This window comes from Amphibalanus amphitrite, unplaced genomic scaffold (assembly GCF_019059575.1).
Source record: "Amphibalanus amphitrite isolate SeventyFive unplaced genomic scaffold, NRLGWU_Aamphi_draft 000551F_arrow, whole genome shotgun sequence".
Lineage (NCBI taxonomy): Eukaryota > Metazoa > Arthropoda > Thecostraca > Balanomorpha > Balanidae > Amphibalanus > Amphibalanus amphitrite.
The window spans coordinates 70737-76856 of record NW_024882045.1 but is presented as its reverse complement, the minus strand read 5'-3'; positions in this window follow the sequence as shown (position 1 = coordinate 76856).

Genomic DNA, 6120 nt, shown 5'->3' with positions numbered 1-6120 from the left:
TGCATTTCAGACCCCATGAGACCCTGTTTTTCGGCGATAATTTATTGAATATCTATCCAATTGGCTTCAAATTTTCGCACAAAACATTTCAGTTCAAGCGCCAATTTTCGCTAATATGGTCTCTTAACAAAATATCAATTGTTAGAGTACTTGTCGTTGCCTCGTAATATTAAAATCAGCTCCGTAAATCCATCAGTGGAGTAGATGCTATCCGTACGTAGGCCTGACGTCACAGGCACGTGACCCCGCCCTCCCGGCGGACGGAGCGGTGACCTTGGCCGGTCAGTCGGATGCGTGGAGCCGACGGGGCAGTAGCCGCCGCACCCAAGGCCGTATGCCGGATCGGGGCGGCTCGCACTGGACGTGGCTGCCTTGCGGTTGCCGTTGCAGTAATAACGATACAGCAGAAACTAGCGCTCGTTATTAGCGCACTAGCCTTCGTTATTGCATTTTTTTTTCAAATTAACCTTCACCTTGCCAATCAATAAAGATATTCCTACTTTAACCCTCGCCGGCCGAGCGGGGGTGCCGCCCCCCATAGGTTTTTTTTTTCGCGATAGCTCCGAACATGCTGGAGATAGAGAGCTGAAACATGGCATACCTGACCTTTGATTCAAGCCGGATTTTCTGACACCAACCGCATTTTCGGGTCAGGTCAGGTCACTGACATATGACGTCATAAGTGAACCTCTGCACGGTCTTCAGATGTCGCAACTTCGCAACGCCCTCACTGCCAGAGGAGATGTCACAGGGAAATGAAACTTGCAGGATCTAGTAGCAATTATGAGTCTCACATTTTGTATATCTCGGATTTTTCCTAAAGGTCATATGAGGTCAGGTCATTTTCGTGACCTCACCATTATAAGTCAATGGGGAAAAATGAAAACTGCTATTCTGGCGCCGGGAACGATCTCCAACTATCTCAAGCACACAGAATCGTGATTTGATGCACTGCTCGCAAGGTTAGATGCGTCACTTTTGCAATGTTGACCTTGCGTGACGTCATTTATGACGTCATCAAGGTCATATTCGTTTTTCGTCAATAACTCTTGATCAAATTGAGCTAGCGAGTCGGGAAAGCCACCAATGGACTCAGGAAGACCTGCCGAATCGAATGATATGCAACATGACCTCTTTCGACGAACTTCGTGACCTGGAGGTGCTGACCTGACCTTGACCTGAGGTCAACACCCTAAGTTGACCTGACCCGAACAAAAAGTATATCATTCGACGCGCCTGAGCGAGGCGAACACGATGCTGCCAAAATCGCGGCTCTGCGGCCATTTGTTGCGAAATTATTCACCAAAAACTGAACCGTTCCTTGGGACACTTGACCTGACCTCAGAGGTCACCGGTTGACCTAGGACCTTAAAATCAGGTACCAATCTCTGCGTCTCGTAACGGCGCACACGCTCGTTTTTCCCGCGACGCGCTAGCCCACTATGGGCGAAACGGCGAGGGGGCGTCGTACCCGCCCCCCCCCCTCTGCCGGCGCGTATGTAGAAAACCAATAGGTCCGGCGAGGGTTAATAGGTACTAAGTTCAGGGCTAGTGACTGCATTTTGCTTGATTGAACGTCATTAAAAAAGGCCGTTGATGTGAATTGACTGTAAAATGATGCAAGACGTCGGCCAGCCTACGTCAAAATGCAAGAAATGGTAAACACTCAAAACAGTGACACCGTAGCGTTTAAAGGTAGTGTGCCAGCTTTCTTGGACCGTATGGAGTTAATGGCCCAGATAAGGAGAACCGGATTTTTAGAACTTATCCATACCTTTAAAACTCATGGAAACGTCTTAAATTATTCAAATTTGGAGTACCCCAGTGCGAAATTCGCCCCGACGGGTTGTCGGTCGTACCCCAACCACATTTCACACCACTATGAACAATAAATGCACACACTGAAATCGCTATTACCGATATGCTCATCCAATCAAGTTTCGATAAACCCGTTCATCATCATCTCCTGCGGCTTCGAACACGCCTGTTAGGTGGCTTCTGATGCTCGTCGAGGTCGGAATTTCCAAATACGCGTGGTGCGTCGGGCCGCGCGCTCTGACTTCGGCCAAGAAAAATGCGTCAGCTGATCATTGTCATTTCTGCCACTTGCGTGTGGTGAAATGGGGTCATAACTAATAAGACGGCTTTTTCATATCAATTATTTTACATAAAATCATATTTCAAACCATAAATAATGTTCGACAGCCAAATAAAAGAAACACTACCAATACGGGCTTACAGTTTAAGGCTCGACATTGTGTTGTCTACGATTAGACAGCTGATAACTCATTCCCGTATACGTCGTATGGTCGTAACACTATAATGACCTTTGCTTATTGTCACAAGTGCGCCGCATTCGCGATTGTTGCCCGACGCCTGTTTGCAGGTGAGCCCACTACAGCTGTTATACATATCTAAAAACCGAAAAAACTTTTAGGCGAAAAAGGTACTACCTATTCCAGGCCCATTTTTGATTTTTTTGCGATATTAGGTAAAAACAGAAGCTTCTTATCCTAGGAAAAATAAAATGGGAAATCTTTCAAAGGTGGCACACTACCTTTAACCCTCGCCCGTAAACGGTGTTTTGCCACCTTCGGTTGGTGCGACCCCCCCTGGCGTTTGAAAACGAAGCGTCGTAGAGCTTAGCGGAAAAGACCAACGGATTGCTCTCAACGAGATCTCGCGATTGGTGGTATATTTTTTGGTCCTAGGTCAACATTTGACCTACTTATGACCGGTCAAATGTCAAATTTTCGGAAAAAACTAACTTTTTCTGATTTCCGCGCCGATTGCGGCAAAACGGGAAACCTTCACTATCGTGATCCTTGATCAATTCTCTATCGTTTGGTGTGTATTTCGATGTCATAACTCTAAAAATGATGCGTTGGGAGCATCGGAAGTCTGCAAGGTCATTTGTGCATTGGGTCACGTCAGGCGTGTGACGTCACTGACCTGACCCTGACCCAAAATGAACTACAAGAAACAACCGACGATGCCTGAAATGGATAGCAAATTCGAATTCAGGGCATCAAAATACCCCGAAAAGGCATACAAGTGCAAGAAGTCATTACAGGTCAACCGAGGTCACTGACCTTACCTTGACCTTTAGTGACCTTCAAAATGTCAACGGACATTGTGCCAATGTCAAATCAGCCAGTTGTGATTCTTAAACAATCCATCAGTGCGTCAGGTCAGTCGGCATTTATACCAATGTGAAGCAATCTCCAATTTAGCGTAAATCTGGCCGGAGGTTGTTCCCTTTATGACGTCATAACTCCGTGACCTGAAATGACCTTGACAAAAAAAATACCAAAAGTTGCGCAAAGGATACCCCAAAGGGTACTGAAAATTTGAGCAGGCTATCTGAAACGGTTCGGCGTGTAGCTAAGAAAAACCTCAGGGGGGGGGGGGAGTTCACCCCCCCTACATGGGCGAGGGTTAAGAAGTATGGTTTACATACATATGATAGGCACAGCACGTGTTGTTCCAACGGTGACCCCAAACAGGAACATTTTTAGTTATTATTCCCGGCCGCCCCCTCCGTGAGGACGGAGGGGGCGGCCGGGAGACGCCCGCCCCCTCCGTCCTCACGGCCTGGCTGGTTGTCGGCCTGCTGCCCGCCGGCTCAATGGTCTCCCATATCGTCACCCATTTGCCGTTGGATTGCTGCGGAACGCTGACGCCCGCCTCTGGTAATGTTTTTCTGCAGGGGCTTGGCTTCTTTGCCTGGTTTCTGCTTCTGTACATGCTGGTGGTGAAGTTTTTACTCGCGTCCCAGCTGTTGGAGTCCTGTTTGGAGACGCTCCATGCCGGTTTCGCTGCCGCGTCTGCGCAGACCGGAGAGGACGGAGTCGATGCCGACATGCGGAGCATGGTGCAGCTCCAGGAGGCGGTCTCCGAGGGTCTGTCGGAGCTGACGGAGACCATGGCCACCGAGCTGACGCTGACCACGCTGTACGGGGTGCTGGTGCTGCTGGAGCTGGTGCTGCTGCTGGTGGACACGGTGCAGCGCGGCGCCCGTCCGGCCAGCATCGTCTCGCTGCTGTTGTACATGTCCGGCGCCGTGGTCACCCTGGTGGTGCCGTGCGAGCAGAGCGAGCGGCTGCTGCGCGCGCTGGGCGGCGCCCGGGACCTGCTGCTGCGGCTAGAGCGGCGCAGCTGGCCGCGCGCCACACAGGCCGGCCTGCTGCGCCGGCTGGTGGCCAGAGACCTGGCCACGGCCGGCGACCTGGGCCTGTTCCGACTGCGGCGCGCCACCCTGCTCACCATCTGCACCACCATCGTCACCTACATCATCGTCGGCGCCCAGTTCCGGCTGTCCGGCACCGGCGCAGGCAGCAACAGCGACACCCTGGATGTGGAAAACGTCACCGTGACGCAATAGCTGCACAGTGCCCAGTGCACGTGCACAAGGCGCTCAGCACCTTGTGGCTAGTTATCACGCTGTAACTATACGGACCTGGGTTCACCTATCACTGATCAGGTTAGCCTCCGATCTCTTTGTTTCATCCTCAGAGAAGTTTATGCCCCTTCTTTATAACTACCCAGGACTCACAAACCAACCATGCCTCGAATCCTGTGTTGTGGGCTGGACGGTCGTCGATCATCTTCCATCTGACTTGAGTAGCCCCCATCGGAGCACGCTTCTGCTCACACTTATGTGCTTCTGTGCGGTGGAGTGACTGTTATAGCGAAACTGGATAGCCAGTCCATCGAAATGGGCCCAACATCGGAGGTGCATCATAACCGTACCGGAGACCACAGACCAATGTCTCCCAGTCTCTCCTTTATTTCTATGATCCTTCCGGCTTTCCACCTGATCGCCTCGCTAGACCGAAACGGTCAACCCATCAGAATTGAAACGTCGATTACTGTGGTGTGTACCTACTTATTTTGCGATGGATATGTATCAACACATACCTTCGGTAAGCGTAAGGCACCTACTGCAACTAGCGATTCAGGCTACAAGTGAACATTTCCTTTACAATAAAGAAGTTAGTGAGTGATTAAGAAGTTTCATAATTCTTGAAAATCCCACTTAACTAGTTGATACAGTTACATGGCCTGCCGCTGAAGAAGAAGATTTCGGCCAAGGGAATCCCATTTAGACGAAACACAAACTATAGCAGAGACACTCCACGACAATGCTGCATTCGGGAAACGGGAGTAGGCCCACAGACTGCGAACAAGCCCTCTACCTGGTGGCGAGAGCTGTAAGCTTTAGTTGAGGTTCGATCCGTGGCGCCTGAGATCTGTTCTGTGTCCAATGTCCATCTAGCATTATGCTGATTGCTAACCCATGGGAGATTGGCCACCCACGTCGGCCAGTCCGTAACTGTGTTGTAAGATTGACATTATACACAACACAATCAACATTGTATATAATATGTATTCACTTGGTTCACCTGGTTTGTAAGCAGCTACAGTAAGGAAATACAGTAAATAATATGCATTGTAATGTGAGTCGATTGTGCTCAAATTTGGTAAGCGTCAGGTAAATTTGGTAAGACCGGCTAAACGAGCAACACTTTGATCAGGACCAACCAGCCCACCCTTGCTCACACCTCACTGTCTAGGCTGACGGTAAACCCCTCCAGAAAACCGGGCTAAGGTCAACTGAGTAAAGTGTCAAACCCAGTAGGACTTCGGAGTCGCTGGTTGATTCAGCCGTGCGAGGTCTCCGCTTTATAATCCCATCACTCAATGGCACTGAAGTGGTCTCAAAATACCCAGAAACAGAAAGGAGTTTAAGAATGCGCTCGTTCTTCTTAATTAGTTTAATGTTTCTCTGAGGCTCTTGGATTTCTATGAGTCCCTCCCTCGGCAGCTTGTCCCAAGGCGGAACTGGATTGCCACCTGCGATAGACCGGTAGTCGTACCGTCCGCCGCCTGCGATAGACCGGTCGTCACACCGTCCGCCCCGCCGGCAGTTCAGTTGTTTCAGCTGCTTCCCGGTAGACTCGGTTCGGACTGAGCTCATTGCTCAGCTGGCTCTGCGCAGCAGTTATCAGCTGTGTAACCATCCCCTCCCCTCTCCTTCGCTCCGCTCCACTCCCCTCCCCCGCACGGCTGGGGCGGAAGTACCCGCGCATCACCTGTGCGCTCAACCGTCCGCCCACG